The following is a 15000-nucleotide window of genomic DNA, read 5'->3' as shown; positions in this document are numbered from 1 at the left end:
AAACAATTCATCCAAACTAATGATGTAATCAATTCATTTCTATATAGAAGTTTCACCTGAAATACGCTGTTATGTTATGTAAGTGTCTACAGATTTGCATTTCGACCACGAAGGGACTCGAACCCTCAATCTTCTGATCCGAAGTCAGACGCCTTATCCATTAGGCCACGCGGTCTTCACAAACAACTTATAAGACAATTCATCAAAGGTAATGATGAAATCATTTCATATCTATATAGAAATTTCAACTGAAATACACTGAAATGTTATGTAAGTGTCTAAAGATCCATATTTCATATCTATATAGAAATTTCAACTGAAATGTTGTGTAAGTGTCTAAAGATTTGTATTTCAACCACGAAGGGACTCGAACCCTCAATCTTCTGATCCGAAGTCAGACGCCTTATCCATTAGGCCACGCGGTCTTCGAGAACAACTTGTAAGACAATTCATCAAAGGTAATGATGAAATCATTTCATATCTATATAGAAATTTCAACTGAAATACACTGAAATATTATGTAACTGTCTAAAGATTTGTATTTCGACCACGAAGGGACTTGAAACCCTCAATCTTCTGATCCGAAGTCAGACGCCTTATCCATTAGGCCACGCGGTCTTCACAAACAACTTATAAGACAATTCATCAAAGTTAACGATGAAATCATTTCATATGATTTCAGTCTTCACAAAAAACGTATAAGACAATTCATCAAAGGTAATAATGAAATCATTTCATATCTATATAGAAATTTCAACTGAAATACACTGAAATGTTATGTAAGTGTCTAAAGATTTGCATTTCGACCACGAAGGGACTCGAACCCTCAATCTTCTTATCCGAAGTCAGACGCCTTATCCATTAGGCCACGCGGTCTTTACAAACAACTTATAAGACAATTCATCAAAGGTAATAATGAAATCATTTCATATCGACATAGAAATTTCAACTGAAATACACTGAAATGTTATGTAAGTGTCTAAAGATCCATATTTCATATCTATATAGAAATTTCAACTGAAATGTTGTGTAAGTGTCTAAAGATCCATATTTCGACCACGAAGGGACTCGAACCCTCAATCTTCTGATCCGAAGTCAGACGCCTTATCCATTAGGCCACGCGGTCTTCGAGAACAACTTGTAAGACAATTCATCAAAGGTAATGATGAAATCATTTCATATCTATATAGAAATTTCAACTGAAATGTTATGTAAGTGTCTAAAGATTTGTATTTCAACCACGAAGGGACTCGAACCCTCAATCTTCTGATCCGAAGTCAGACGCCTTATCCATTAGGCCACGCGGTCTTCGAGAACAACTTGTAAGACAATTCATCAAAGGTAATGATGAAATCATTTCATATCTATATAGAAATTTCAACTGAAATACACTGAAATATTATGTAACTGTCTAAAGATTTGTATTTCGACCACGAAGGGACTTGAAACCCTCAATCTTCTGATCCGAAGTCAGACGCCTTATCCATTAGGCCACGCGGTCTTTACAAACAACTTATAAGACATTTCATCAAAGGTAATAATGAAATCATTTCATATCGACATAGAAATTTCAACTGAAATACACTGATATGTTATGTAAGTGTCTAAAGATCCATATTTCGACCACGAAGGGACTCGAACCCTCAATCTTCTGATCCGAAGTCAGACGCCTTATCCATTAGGCCACGCGGTCTTTCTCGATCTCTTTTTAAAACAATTCATCCAAACTAATGATGTAATCAATTCATTTCTATATAGAAGTTTCACCTGAAATACGCTGATATGTTATGTAAGTGTCTAAAGATTTGCATTTCGACCACGAAGGGACTCGAACCCTCAATCTGCTGATCCGAAGTCAGACGCCTTATCCATTAGGCCACGCTGTCTTCACAAACAATTTATAAGACAATTCATCAAAGTTAACGATGAAATCATTTCATATCTATATAGAAATTTCAACTGAAATGTTATGTAACTGTCTAAAGATTTGTATTTCGACCACGAAGGGACTCGAACCCTCAATCTTCTGATCCGAAGTCAGACGCCTTATCCATTAGGCCACGCGGTCTTTACAAACAACTTATAAGACAATTCATCAAAGGTAATAATGAAATCATTTCATATCGACATAGAAATTTCAACTGAAATGTTATGTAAGTGTCTAAAGATCCATATTTCGACCACGAAGGGACTCGAAGCCTCAATCTTCTGATCCGAAGTCAGACGCCTTATCCATTAGGCCACGCGGTCTTTCTCGATCTCTTTTTAAAACAATTCATCCAAACTAATGATGTAATCAATTCATTTCTATATAGAAGTTTCACCTGAAATACGCTGTTATGTTATGTAAGTGTCTACAGATTTGCATTTCGACCACGAAGGGACTCGAACCCTCAATCTTCTGATCCGAAGTCAGACGCCTTATCCATTAGGCCACGCGGTCTTCACAAACAACTTATAAGACAATTCATCAAAGGTAATGATGAAATCATTTCATATCTATATAGAAATTTCAACTGAAATACACTGAAATGTTATGTAAGTGTCTAAAGATCCATATTTCATATCTATATAGAAATTTCAACTGAAATATTATGTAACTGTCTAAAGATTTGTATTTCGACCACGAAGGGACTTGAAACCCTCAATCTTCTGATCCGAAGTCAGACGCCTTATCCATTAGGCCACGCGGTCTTTCTCGATCTCTTTTTAAAACAATTCATCCAAACTAATGATGTAATCAATTCATTTCTATATAGAAGTTTCACCTGAAATACGCTGATATGTTATGTAAGTGTCTAAAGATTTGCATTTCGACCACGAAGGGACTCGAACCCTCAATCTGCTGATCCGAAGTCAGACGCCTTATCCATTAGGCCACGCGGTCTTCACAAACAACTTATAAGACAATTCATCAAAGTTAACGATGAAATCATTTCATATCTATATAGAAATTTCAACTGAAATGTTATGTAACTGTCTAAAGATTTGTATTTCGACCACGAAGGGACTCGAACCCTCAATCTTCTGATCCGAAGTCAGACGCCTTATCCATTAGGCCACGCGGTCTTTACAAACAACTTATAAGACAATTCATCAAAGGTAATAATGAAATCATTTCATATCGACATAGAAATTTCAACTGAAATACACTGAAATGTTATGTAAGTGTCTAAAGATCCATATTTCGACCACGAAGGGACTCGAACCCTCAATCTTCTGATCCGAAGTCAGACGCCTTATCCATTAGGCCACGCGGTCTTCACAAACAACTTATCAAGTCAAGTCAAGTCGGCTTTTATTGTCAATTTCTTTACATGCACTGGTCATACAAAGAATTGAAATTTCGTTTCTTACTTTCCCATGCAGACATAGACATGCTTTAAATACAGACATAGACATACTATGGACATAGCCATAGACAATAAACATTAAATTAAAGTGCAAGACTGAAATATAGAACATGTATGTATCAAAATAGAAATATAGGACATATATTAAAAAAAAATAGAGGTAGTTGTGTTGTATATTTCTATAGTCTTAACAGTTACATGAAGTAACTGGGGGGGGGGGGGGGGGGGGTTTGGTAGACAGGATCCTAGTTTCCTAGGTTCCTGGTTGGCTGGTGGGTGGGGGGGGCTGTCAGTGATGGGAGAGTGGGTAGAGTGTTCAGCATCCTGATTGCTTGGTGGATGAAGCTACTTGCCAGTCTGGTGGTGCGGGAGCGGAGGCTCCTGTACCGCTTTCCAGAGGGCAGGAGGCTGAACAGTTTGTGTGCAGGGTGGGTTGTATCCTTGACAATCATTAGTGCTTTGCGGGTGAGGCGGGTGGTGTAAATGTCCTGCAGGGAGGGGAGTGGTGCTCCAATGATCCTCTTAGCTGTGTTAACAGTGCGCTGGAGGGTCTTCCTGTTCTGATCTGTGCAGCTTCCGCCCCACACTGTGATGCTGCTGGAGACGATGCTCTCGATGGTCCCTCTGTAGAATGTAGTCATGACAGGAGGCGTGGCACTTGCCTTCTTCAATTTGCGCAAGAAGTAGAGGCGCTGCTGGGCTTTCTTCGCCAGTGATGCTGTGTTGGTGGTCCAGGAGAGGTCGTCGCTGATGTGCACCCCCAGAAATTTTGTGCTGCTCACTCTCTCCACAGCATCTCCGTCGATGGACAGTGGTGGCAGTTGTTTGTGGCCTCTCTGAAAGTTGACAACAATCTCCTTGGTCTTGCTGACATTTAGCAGGAGGTTGTTGTCTTTGCACCATTTAGCCAGCAAGTCTACTTCTTCTCTGTAGTGAGCCTCATCGCCCTTAGTGATGAGGCCCACCAGTGTTGTGTCGTCCGCAAACTTCACCAGATGGTTGGAGCTGTGAGTGGTTGTACAGTCATGTGTTAGCAGTGTGAAGAGCAGGGGGCTGAGCACACACCCTTGAGGGGCCCCCGTGCTCAGGGTCAGAGTGCTTGAGGTGTTGTTCCCGACACGTACTGCTTGTGGTCTCTGCAACAGGAAATCCAGCAACCAGTTGCAGAGGGAGGTACTGAATCCTAGCTTGTCCAGTTTGCTGATGAGTTGTTGTGGTATTATGGTATTGAATGCTGAACTGAAGTCTATGAACAGCATTCTCACATATGAGACAATTCATCAAAGGTAATGATGAAATCATTTCATATCTATATAGAAAATTCAACTGAAATGTTATGTAAGTGTCTAAAGATCCATATTTCATATCTATATAGAAATTTCAACTGAAATGTTATGTAAGTGTCTAAAGATCCATATTTCGACCACGAAGGGACTCGAACCCTCAATCTTCTGATCCGAAGTCAGACGCCTTATCCATTAGGCCACGCAGTCTTTCTCGATCTCTTTTTAAAACAATTCATCCAAACTAATGATGTAATCAATTCATTTCTATATAGAAGTTTCACCTGAAATACACTGAAATGTTATGTAAGTGTCTAAAGATTTGTATTTCGACCACGAAGGGACTCGAACCCTCAATCTTCTGATCCGAAGTCAGACGCCTTATCCATTAGGCCACGCGGTCTTCGAGAACAACTTGTAAGACAATTCATCAAAGGTAATGATGAAATCATTTCATATCTATATAGAAATTTCAACTGAAATGTTATGTAAGTGTCTAAAGATCCATATTTCGACCACGAAGGGACTCGAACCCTCAATCTTCTGATCCGAAGTCAGACGCCTTATCCATTAGGCCACGCGGTCTTTCTCGGTCTCTTTTTAAAACAATTCATCCAAACTAATGATGTAATCAATTCATTTCTATATAGAAGTTTCACCTGAAATACGCTGATATGTTATGTAAGTGTCTAAAGATTTGCATTTCGACCACGAAGGGACTCGAACCTTCAATCTTCTGATCCGAAGACAGACGCCTTATCCATTAGGCCACGCGGTCTTCACAAACAACTTATAAGACAATTCATCAAAGGTAATGATGAAATCATTTCATATCTATATAGACGTTTTATCTGAAATACACTGAAATGTTATGTAACTGTCTAAAGATTTGCATTTCGACCACGAAGGGACTCGAACCCTCAATCTTCTTATCCGAAGTCAGACGCCTTATCCATTAGGCCACGCGGTCTTCGAGATCAGCTTGTAAGACAATTCATCCAAGGTAACAATGAAATCATTTCATATCTATATAGAAGTTTTAACTGAAATACACTGAAATGTTATGTAAGTGTCTAAAGATCCATATTTCATATCTATATAGAAATTTAAACTGAAATGTTATGTAAGTGTCTAAAGATCCATATTTCGACCACGAAGGGACTCCAACCCTCAATCTTCTGATCCGAAGTCAGACGCCTTATCCATTAGGCCACGCGGTCTTTCTCGATCTCTTTTTAAAACAATTCATCCAAACTAATGATGTAATCAATTCATTTCTATATAGAAGTTTCACCTGAAATACGCTGATATGTTACGTAAGTGTCTAAAGATTTGTATTTCGACCACGAAGGGACTCGAACCCTCAATCTTCTGATCCGAAGTCAGACGCCTTATCCATTAGGCCACGCGGTCTTCGAGAACAACTTGTAAGACAATTCATCAAAGGTAATGATGAAATCATTTCATATCTATATAGAAATTTCAACTGAAATGTTATGTAAGTGTCTAAAGATCCATATTTCGACCACGAAGGGACTCGAACCCTCAATCTTCTGATCCGAAGTCAGACGCCTTATCCATTTGGCCACGCGGTCTTTCTCGATCTCTTTTTAAAACAATTCATCCAAACTAATGATGTAATCAATTCATTTCTATATAGAAGTTTCACCTGAAATACGCTGATATGTTATGTAAGTGTCTAAAGATTTGCATTTCGACCACGAAGGGACTCAAACCCTCAATCTTCTGATCCGAAGTCAGACGCCTTATCCATTAGGCCACGCGGTCTTCACAAACAATTTATAAGACAATTCATCAAAGTTAACGATGAAATCATTTCATATCTATATAGAAATTTCAACTGAAATACACTGAAATGTTATGTAACTGTCTAAAGATTTGTATTTCGACCACGAAGGGACTCGAACCCTCAATCTTCTGATCCGAAGTCAGACGCCTTATCCATTAGGCCACGCGGTCTTCACAAACAATTTATAAGACAATTCATCAAAGTTAACGATGAAATCATTTCATATGATTTCGGTTTTCACAAAAAACGTATAAGACAATTCATCCAAGGTAACAATGAAATCATTTCATATCTATATAGAAGTTTAACTGAAATACACTGAAATGTTATGTAAGTGTCTAAAGATTTGCATTTCGACCACGAAGGGACTCGAACCCTCAATCTTCTGATCCGAAGTCAGACGCCTTATCCATTAGGCCACGCGGTCTTCGAGAACAACTTGTAAGACAATTCATCAAAGGTAATGATGAAATCATTTCATATCTATATAGAAATTTCAACTGAAATGTTATTTAAGTGTCTAAAGATTTGTATTTCGACCACGAAGGGACTCGAAGCCTCAATCTTCTGATCCGAAGTCAGACGCCTTATCCATTAGGCCACGCGGTCTTCACAAACAACTTATAACACAATTCATCAAAGTTAACGATGAAATCATTTCATATCTATACAGAAATATCAAATGAAATGTTATGTAAGTGTCTAAAGATTTGTATTTCAACCACGAAGGGACTCGAACCCTCAATCTTCTGATCCGAAGTCAGACGCCTTATCCATTAGGCCACGCAGTCTTCACAAACAACTTATAAGACAATTCATCAAAGTTAACGATGAAATCATTTCATATGATTTCGGTCTTCACAAAAAACGTATAAGACAATTCATCAAAGGTAATAATGAAATCATTTCATATCTATATAGAAATTTCAACTGAAATACACTGAAATGTTATGTACAGTGGGTCCCCGTTAAGTTTGGACGGGTTCCTTCATGAATCACGATCCCCATTTTCTCAGCAGAAATGGCACAAACTGCAGTTGACACAAACAACCACAAGGTGTCACTTGGGTGCCACTACTATTTTTGATGCGACTGACTTACTGCTTCCATGATGCAGCGGGGGCACTGGAACTTAAATTGATCACGGTAGTTTAAGCTTACACTTGACAAAACATTCTAATATGAAAATGTAGATGCAATTGTTGTAAAATGGTGCAGCTCCTTTAAGAAAGCACCGTGTGCAGGGATGGAGAGAGAGAAAGCGAGAGGGGATAGGCCTATGTGTGTTAGAACTAAGCGTGTGGAAAAAGTACGTGCTGTTGAGACTGGAGCGAGTCATATTCAAAATAATGCAAAAAAAAGGCAATTATCCTCATTCATTGCAACCAAAGCATGACTGCTTGCCGACGTTCAAACGAAAAATATATCAAAGCACCTTTTGCGTTTGAATGTAGCACGAAAAAATGTTTAAACAGCTGGACAAATGATTTAGCTAATTGATTATATAACCTGTACACCAGCAATTGTTGAACATTTACCTGTACAAGTACATTGACAGTAGCCCAGCCTAACAGCATGTTGTAGGCCTATAGAAATTTCACTTAAATTGCAACCGCAACATGCCTGCTTGCCAACGTTCAAACGACAACGAAAAAGATAATAAAACAACAAGAGGGTTGAGTCTGAATGACACTGAGTTTTTAGACACTGAGTTTTTGTAGTTAAGAAATATTTTCGTATAAAAAAAATGGTCATTCTTCAATCTCCTTCACTGACGCCTATGGAAAAGGCTTAACGTCCCAAAACAACGATCAATGATCATCAAATTTCTCTCTCACATTGCTCCTCATAACCATCTATAAAAAAGTGTTTTTTCTTTTCTTTTTGAGCACATCCGAATCCCAGGACATAACGCACTGGACCTTATAATAGGCTCGAGATATAATTCCAAAGGGGGCAGATATGGGCCACTGCACTTAAAACTTAAAAAGATGAAGCTTTCCGAACTTTGAAATTGCGATCAGTGACTGGCATCGGGTGAACGAAGCTTTTCGAAGTTGAACAGGCTATTAAAAACTATTTACGCACCTCCATGTCACAGGAGAGACTGGGCTCTCCCTTCTATGAAAAAGACGTTAGGCTACCTGCAAACTGGCCTATGATTTCATTGCTGAGTTTGCGGCAAAGCAAGAAAATGTTTTTTTTCCTGAGTCAGGATATGGCGAGTCAGTGTCATTTATTTGTCCAATGTTAGCCTATAGATACAGACCAGTACATCTTATCAATAGTTTGAATGTCGTGTGTGTTTCTGCACATTGACAAATACCGTTCAGCACAATGATTCATGCCCAATGAATTCCCCCTGTTAAAGTGTTCGCCTTTGTTACACTATTTGGTTTCGTGATGTAGCCTATGATAAACACCATATGGCCAAATATGTGACTCAGCTAATGTTATAGGCTATACAATTGAATTTCCCCTCTTAAATGCAAGCTGGTGTAGCTTATTAGACTAGGCTACTATTAAAATACACCGACGGTAGCCTTGGCTATGTGTAAAGTAAGCTATCGCATGATTTCATGCACGTAAGTGAAAAGGGCCTTGCATCTGTCAAGTTCGCACAGGGCCTCGCATCCCCTTGCGACGGCCCTGCAGCTCCTCCTAAGACAGCGAGGAAAAAGTTAAAATACGCGATAAACCCGGGAAAAGTTGACAGGTTTGTTTCGGTCCCGGTGATTATTTGTGAAATTGTGCAAACGACAGCCTTTTCAAGGCATTTCAAGGAAGGAGTCGTAGCATGCAAGCTCCCAAATTGACCCAGTAGCCTAAGGCATCAATACATTGTTGGGACTGGGGAGGATCATGCGTTTTTTCTCAATCACTTTGGAGGGTCATAGAAAAAAATCTTGCTGGCGAGGGAGGGTCACGTCTTTTTTGACTAACGCTCCCAAAACTCCTCCGGTAGCCCCTTAATTAAATAAATAACGAACAGTCCCTAATTGATTAATAGCCTAGGCCTACACCAGCAATTGTTGAACATTGACCTGTACAGGACATTGACAGTAGCCCAGCCTAACAAGCAAATGTTGCAAAATACATCAAAAGACGCAATTAATCAGAAATAAATAATGTAATCTGCATCGCTTTATTTAACAAACTGCAAGCAACAAGAGCATTGAGTTCGCTGTAAGGCCAAACCCAAGAGCAAAGCCTATCTGTTAAGGCAGTCGATAGGCTTTATAACGAGCTGTGTGCCTGGAAAGACGATAGATGACGGCTCTGGTCATCCCATACCCTCCCCCCACTTCCTGTAGCCTACCATTATGAAGGCCTGTTGCCGTTTTGTGACATTAAGCTTTTTCACGTTAAGCCCCCCTCCCCCATCCCCTTCTTTCACAAGCAGTGGGGGAGCGCGGGGCACAAAGTAACACTTTTTGGAAGACAAAGGAGGGTTCTCCGCGCTTCTGTCGTTTGGCCACAATCCGTTGCAACCAGGCCAGGACAGATATTTTAGAGAGGAGAGACGCCGGTGCAGCTCAGATGTCTTCTTAATTTTCTTTATTCTTCAGTAAAAGCTGCAGAACATTATTAAACTTTGACTAACATTTCGATGTGTCGATGTTTTTGACTAACGAACATCGAAACGTTAGTCAAAGTTTAATAATGTTCTGCACCTTTTACTAAAGAATAAAGAAAATTAAGAAGACATCTGAGCTGCACCGGCGTCTCTCCTTCTCTTTTTGGCTTTGGCTAAATATTTCTAAAATCATTTGAGTTTCACTAGTCACATGTTTTAACAAGCAACACTTGTTATTGAACTAATAACAGACGTGTGTCGAAAATTGACTTTATTTTCCATACGGAGAAATAACATATGCAGAGTCTAACCAAGGTCAATCTTGCCAAAAAAGCCCTCAAACCTGAAAACACATGAGGCAAAAGTGCAAAACATCACAAAACTAAATAAACTAACACGCGCATATTTTTGTATTGCAATCATTGTAGCCTACAGTTGTAACAGCCGTTTTACTCCCCGGATGCGCTCATTATAAAGAACGTTTAACGTGTCCCAAAAACAGCTATCAATTAATCACCAAACGTATTATAAACAAGTATTGCCAGGAGCAACACCTTGCAAAAAATTATAACAATAGGCCTAGGCCTTTATATGGCTCTGCTCCTGCCTAGATTCGAACTCAGAACTACCTGAAAGTTGCAGACCTGTTCTGGAAATACGTGCATTAACCCACTCGACCGTCAGACAACGCTATCTGCTTCGAGTAGGCCTATTGGGTAGGACTGTAGCCTACACTGGTTGCTGTGGCACAGTCTTGAGTGACCGAATTCGTTTTTCTTTGTCATATGAATGCTGTCATTTTGTTAACATTACTGTTAAGGAGATGCTGTAGGCAAAGTCTATATTTCAACCTCGTTAGTGAAGTAAAAAAAATCAGAACTATTCACAAGGTTTCTGGGCAGCATATTTATGTTCTGTTAGCAAGCGAACTTCTCATGACTACCGACAAAGTAGCCTACTGCCAGCTGACGAAGCTCTCATTTTAAAACATTACTGAGAGACAGACACTGTACAATCAAGAAATCTTGCCACTGAATCCAAAACTATGTTTAACATTATGTACAAGGCTTAGGCTACAGTGGACTAGCATGTTGCAGGGGCTGCTAAAAACACAGAGAAACGCACTGAAAACTCGGCCAATCACAGCCCTTGCTGTCGAATGCGCCGTCTGGTTCGACCGTGGAACTCCACAGCGGACTATGCTGCCCCCAAGCGGCTGCAGTTGTACTTACATTTCACCATTCACCATGATCGTGAATGAAGTGTCAATTTTTAACTGGGACCCACTGTAAGTGTCTAAAGATTTGCATTTCGACCACGAAGGGACTCGAACCCTCAATCTTCTGATCCGAAGTCAGACGCCTTATCCATTAGGCCACGCGGTCTTCGAGAACAGCTTGTAAGACAATTCATCAAAGGTAATGATGAAATCATTTCATATCTATATAGAAATTTCAACTGAAATGTTATTTAAGTGTCTAAAGATTTGTATTTCGACCACGAAGGGACTCGAACCCTCAATCTTCTGATCCGAAGTCAGACGCCTTATCCATTAGGCCACGCGGTCATCACAAAAAACTTATAAGACAATTCATCAAAGTTAACGATGAAATCATTTCATATGATTTCGGTTTTCACAAAAAAACGTATAAGACAATTCATCAAAGGTAATAATGAAATCATTTCATATCTGTATAGAAATTTCAACTGAAATACACTGAAATGTTATGTAAGTGTCTAAAGATTTGCATTTCGACCACGAAGGGACTCGAACCCTCAATCTTCTGATCCGAAGTCAGACGCCTTATCCATTAGGCCACGCGGTCTTCGAGAACAGCTTGTAAGACAATTCATCCAAGGTAACAATGAAATCATTTCATATCTATATAGAAGTTTTAACTGAAATACACTGAAATGTTATGTAAGTGTCTAAAGATTTGCATTTCGACCACGAAGGGACTCGAACCCTCAATCTTCTGATCCGAAGTCAGACGCCTTATCCATTAGGCCACGCGGTCTTCGAGAACAGCTTGTAAGACAATTCATCCAAGGTAACAATGAAATCATTTCATATCTATATAGAAGTTTTAACTGAAATACACTGAAATGTTATGTAACTGTCTAAAGATTTGTATTTCGACCACGAAGGGACTCGAACCCTCAATCTTCTGATCCGAAGTGAGACGCCTTATCCATTAGGTCACGCGGTCTTCACAAACAACTTATAAGACAATTCATCAAAGGTAATGATGAAATCATTTCATATCTATATAGAAATTTCAACTGAAATGTTATGTAAGTGTCTAAAGATCCATATTTCATATCTATATAGAAATTTCAACTGAAATGTTATGTAAGTGTCTAAAGATCCATATTTCGACCACGAAGGGACTCGAACCCTCAATCTTCTGATCCGAAGTCAGACGCCTTATCCATTAGGCCACGCGGTCTTTCTCGATCTCTTTTTAAAACAATTCATCCAAACTAATGATGTAATCAATTCATTTCTATATAGAAGTTTCACCTGAAATACGCTGATATGTTATGTAAGTGTCTAAAGATTTGCATTTCGACCACGAAGGGACTCGAACCCTCAATCTTCTGATCCGAAGTCAGACGCCTTATCCATTAGGCCACGCGGTCTTCACAAAAAATTTATAAGACAATTCATCAAAGTTAACGATGAAATCATTTCATATCTATATAGAAATTTCAACTGAAATACACTGAAATGTTATGTAAGTGTCTAAAGATTTGCATTTCGACCACGAAGGGACTCGAACCCTCAATCTTCTGATCCGAAGTCAGACGCCTTATCCATTAGGCCACGCGGTCTTCGAGATCAGCTTGTAAGACAATTCATCCAAGGTAACAATGAAATCATTTCATATCTATATAGAAGTTTTAACTGAAATACACTGAAATGTTATGTAAGTGTCTAAAGATTTGCATTTCGACCACGAAGGGACTCGAACCCTCAATCTTCTGATCCGAAGTCAGACGCCTTATCCATTAGGCCACGCGGTCTTCGAGAACAGCTTGTAAGACAATTCATCCAAGGTAACAATGAAATCATTTCATATCTATATAGAAGTTTTAACTGAAATACACTGAAATGTTATGTAACTGTCTAAAGATTTGTATTTCGACCACGAAGGGACTCGAACCCTCAATCTTCTGATCCGAAGTCAGACGCCTTATCCATTAGGCCACGCGGTCTTCGAGAACAACTTGTAAGACAATTTATCAAAGGTAATGATGAAATCATTTCATATCTATATAGAAATTTCAACTGAAATGTTATTTAAGTGTCTAAAGATTTGTATTTCGACCACGAAGGGACTCGAACCCTCAATCTTCTGATCCGAAGTCAGACGCCTTATCCATTAGGCCACGCGGTCTTCACAAACAACTTATAACACAATTCATCAAAGTTAACGATGAAATCATTTCATATCTATACAGAAATATCAAATGAAATGTTATGTAAGTGTCTAAAGATTTGTATTTCAACCACGAAGGGACTCGAACCCTCAATCTTCTGATCCGAAGTCAGACGCCTTATCCATTAGGCCACGCAGTCTTCACAAACAACTTATAAGACAATTCATCAAAGTTAACGATGAAATCATTTCATATGATTTCGGTCTTCACAAAAAACGTATAAGACAATTCATCAAAGGTAATAATGAAATCATTTCATATCTATATAGAAATTTCAACTGAAATACACTGAAATGTTATGTAAGTGTCTAAAGATTTGCATTTCGACCACGAAGGGACTCGAACCCTCAATCTTCTGATCCGAAGTCAGACGCCTTATCCATTAGGCCACGCGGTCTTCGAGAACAGCTTGTAAGACAATTCATCAAAGGTAATGATGAAATCATTTCATATCTATATAGAAATTTCAACTGAAATGTTATTTAAGTGTCTAAAGATTTGTATTTCGACCACGAAGGGACTCGAACCCTCAATCTTCTGATCCGAAGTCAGACGCCTTATCCATTAGGCCACGCGGTCATCACAAAAAACTTATAAGACAATTCATCAAAGTTAACGATGAAATCATTTCATATGATTTCGGTTTTCACAAAAAAACGTATAAGACAATTCATCAAAGGTAATAATGAAATCATTTCATATCTGTATAGAAATTTCAACTGAAATACACTGAAATGTTATGTAAGTGTCTAAAGATTTGCATTTCGACCACGAAGGGACTCGAACACTCAATCTTCTGATCCGAAGTCAGACGCCTTATCCATTAGGCCACGCGGTCTTCGAGAACAGCTTGTAAGACAATTCATCCAAGGTAACAATGAAATCATTTCATATCTATATAGAAGTTTTAACTGAAATACACTGAAATGTTATGTAAGTGTCTAAAGATTTGCATTTCGACCACGAAGGGACTCGAACCCTCAATCTTCTGATCCGAAGTCAGACGCCTTATCCATTAGGCCACGCAGTCTTCACAAAAATTTTATAAGACAATTCATCAAAGTTAACGATGAAATCATTTCATATCTATATAGAAATTTCAACTGAAATACACTGAAATGTTATGTAAGTGTCTAAAGATTTGCATTTCGACCACGAAGGGACTCGAACCCTCAATCTTCTGATCCGAAGTCAGACGCCTTATCCATTAGGCCACGCGGTCTTCGAGATCAGCTTGTAAGACAATTCATCCAAGGTAACAATGAAATCATTTCATATCTATATAGAAGTTTTAACTGAAATACACTGAAATGTTATGTAAGTGTCTAAAGATTTGCATTTCGACCACGAAGGGACTCGAACCCTCAATCTTCTGATCCGAAGTCAGACGCCTTATCCATTAGGCCACGCGGTCTTCGAGAACAGCTTGTAAGACAATTCATCCAAGGTAACAATGAAATCATTTCATATCTATATAGAAGTTTTAACTGAAATACACTGAAATGTTATGTAACTGTCTAAAGATTTGTATTT

The 15000-nt window shown here is 38.9% G+C and overlaps 26 non-coding genes across 26 annotated transcripts; all 26 read right to left on the bottom strand.

The window, feature by feature from the left end:
* Positions 1 to 102: 102 nt before the first annotated feature.
* Positions 103 to 175, bottom strand: trnar-ucg. Its single transcript has one exon. It is a non-coding gene; the product is annotated as a tRNA-Arg (tRNA).
* An 878-nt stretch (positions 176 to 1053) lies between these two features.
* Positions 1054 to 1126, bottom strand: trnar-ucg. The gene has a single exon. It is a non-coding gene; the product is annotated as a tRNA-Arg (tRNA).
* A 494-nt stretch (positions 1127 to 1620) lies between these two features.
* trnar-ucg lies at positions 1621 to 1693 on the bottom strand. Its single transcript has one exon. It is a non-coding gene; the product is annotated as a tRNA-Arg (tRNA).
* Positions 1694 to 1995: 302 nt separating this feature from the next.
* On the bottom strand, positions 1996 to 2068 carry trnar-ucg. Its single transcript has one exon. It is a non-coding gene; the product is annotated as a tRNA-Arg (tRNA).
* A 302-nt stretch (positions 2069 to 2370) lies between these two features.
* Positions 2371 to 2443, bottom strand: trnar-ucg. The gene has a single exon. It is a non-coding gene; the product is annotated as a tRNA-Arg (tRNA).
* A 553-nt stretch (positions 2444 to 2996) lies between these two features.
* On the bottom strand, positions 2997 to 3069 carry trnar-ucg. The gene has a single exon. It is a non-coding gene; the product is annotated as a tRNA-Arg (tRNA).
* A 119-nt stretch (positions 3070 to 3188) lies between these two features.
* Positions 3189 to 3261, bottom strand: trnar-ucg. Its single transcript has one exon. It is a non-coding gene; the product is annotated as a tRNA-Arg (tRNA).
* A 1705-nt stretch (positions 3262 to 4966) lies between these two features.
* Positions 4967 to 5039, bottom strand: trnar-ucg. Its single transcript has one exon. It is a non-coding gene; the product is annotated as a tRNA-Arg (tRNA).
* Positions 5040 to 5148: 109 nt separating this feature from the next.
* trnar-ucg lies at positions 5149 to 5221 on the bottom strand. The gene has a single exon. It is a non-coding gene; the product is annotated as a tRNA-Arg (tRNA).
* A 755-nt stretch (positions 5222 to 5976) lies between these two features.
* On the bottom strand, positions 5977 to 6049 carry trnar-ucg. Its single transcript has one exon. It is a non-coding gene; the product is annotated as a tRNA-Arg (tRNA).
* A 494-nt stretch (positions 6050 to 6543) lies between these two features.
* On the bottom strand, positions 6544 to 6616 carry trnar-ucg. The gene has a single exon. It is a non-coding gene; the product is annotated as a tRNA-Arg (tRNA).
* Positions 6617 to 6800: 184 nt separating this feature from the next.
* On the bottom strand, positions 6801 to 6873 carry trnar-ucg. Its single transcript has one exon. It is a non-coding gene; the product is annotated as a tRNA-Arg (tRNA).
* Positions 6874 to 11335: 4462 nt separating this feature from the next.
* On the bottom strand, positions 11336 to 11408 carry trnar-ucg. The gene has a single exon. It is a non-coding gene; the product is annotated as a tRNA-Arg (tRNA).
* Positions 11409 to 11517: 109 nt separating this feature from the next.
* Positions 11518 to 11590, bottom strand: trnar-ucg. Its single transcript has one exon. It is a non-coding gene; the product is annotated as a tRNA-Arg (tRNA).
* Positions 11591 to 11776: 186 nt separating this feature from the next.
* On the bottom strand, positions 11777 to 11849 carry trnar-ucg. The gene has a single exon. It is a non-coding gene; the product is annotated as a tRNA-Arg (tRNA).
* A 119-nt stretch (positions 11850 to 11968) lies between these two features.
* On the bottom strand, positions 11969 to 12041 carry trnar-ucg. The gene has a single exon. It is a non-coding gene; the product is annotated as a tRNA-Arg (tRNA).
* Positions 12042 to 12400: 359 nt separating this feature from the next.
* Positions 12401 to 12473, bottom strand: trnar-ucg. Its single transcript has one exon. It is a non-coding gene; the product is annotated as a tRNA-Arg (tRNA).
* Positions 12474 to 12593: 120 nt separating this feature from the next.
* Positions 12594 to 12666, bottom strand: trnar-ucg. Its single transcript has one exon. It is a non-coding gene; the product is annotated as a tRNA-Arg (tRNA).
* A 119-nt stretch (positions 12667 to 12785) lies between these two features.
* On the bottom strand, positions 12786 to 12858 carry trnar-ucg. The gene has a single exon. It is a non-coding gene; the product is annotated as a tRNA-Arg (tRNA).
* A 119-nt stretch (positions 12859 to 12977) lies between these two features.
* Positions 12978 to 13050, bottom strand: trnar-ucg. Its single transcript has one exon. It is a non-coding gene; the product is annotated as a tRNA-Arg (tRNA).
* A 119-nt stretch (positions 13051 to 13169) lies between these two features.
* On the bottom strand, positions 13170 to 13242 carry trnar-ucg. The gene has a single exon. It is a non-coding gene; the product is annotated as a tRNA-Arg (tRNA).
* Positions 13243 to 13351: 109 nt separating this feature from the next.
* On the bottom strand, positions 13352 to 13424 carry trnar-ucg. The gene has a single exon. It is a non-coding gene; the product is annotated as a tRNA-Arg (tRNA).
* A 367-nt stretch (positions 13425 to 13791) lies between these two features.
* Positions 13792 to 13864, bottom strand: trnar-ucg. The gene has a single exon. It is a non-coding gene; the product is annotated as a tRNA-Arg (tRNA).
* Positions 13865 to 13973: 109 nt separating this feature from the next.
* Positions 13974 to 14046, bottom strand: trnar-ucg. The gene has a single exon. It is a non-coding gene; the product is annotated as a tRNA-Arg (tRNA).
* A 570-nt stretch (positions 14047 to 14616) lies between these two features.
* Positions 14617 to 14689, bottom strand: trnar-ucg. Its single transcript has one exon. It is a non-coding gene; the product is annotated as a tRNA-Arg (tRNA).
* A 119-nt stretch (positions 14690 to 14808) lies between these two features.
* trnar-ucg lies at positions 14809 to 14881 on the bottom strand. Its single transcript has one exon. It is a non-coding gene; the product is annotated as a tRNA-Arg (tRNA).
* Between the last annotated feature and the right edge of the window lie 119 nt (positions 14882 to 15000).

Source organism: Alosa sapidissima, chromosome 17 (assembly GCF_018492685.1).
Source record: "Alosa sapidissima isolate fAloSap1 chromosome 17, fAloSap1.pri, whole genome shotgun sequence".
Classification (NCBI taxonomy): Eukaryota; Metazoa; Chordata; class Actinopteri; order Clupeiformes; family Clupeidae; genus Alosa; species Alosa sapidissima.
This window is presented reverse-complemented; position numbering and strand designations above follow the sequence as displayed.